This window comes from Chrysochloris asiatica, unplaced genomic scaffold (assembly GCF_000296735.1).
Source record: "Chrysochloris asiatica unplaced genomic scaffold, ChrAsi1.0 scaffold00311, whole genome shotgun sequence".
In the NCBI taxonomy this organism is placed as follows: Eukaryota; Metazoa; Chordata; class Mammalia; order Afrosoricida; family Chrysochloridae; genus Chrysochloris; species Chrysochloris asiatica.
In genome coordinates, this window is record NW_006408829.1 from 77,303 (window position 1) to 77,623 (window position 321).

Below are 321 nucleotides of genomic sequence, written 5' to 3' on the forward strand. Positions count from 1 at the left end.
TATTATTGTTCAGTGTCCAGGGTTTCTCTTTCTTTTCTTTCTATTTTACCAGGTTTAATAATCAAATTGTATTAAAATGCTTAAAATGACCTTTAAAAGTTGTAGAATATATTCATTAAATAAGTCAGTAACGTCTTATTGATTAACATATGCTTGCTTGGTGAAATGGAGGGTCAGTGAAAAAGGGTAACACCCCCAGTGAGATGGATTGGCACAGTGGCAGCAATAGTGGGCTCTAGCATTACTATGATTATGAGGTTGATGAAGGACCTGGCAGTCTTTCATTCTGTTGTGCGTAGGATCTCTATGAGTTGGTACCGA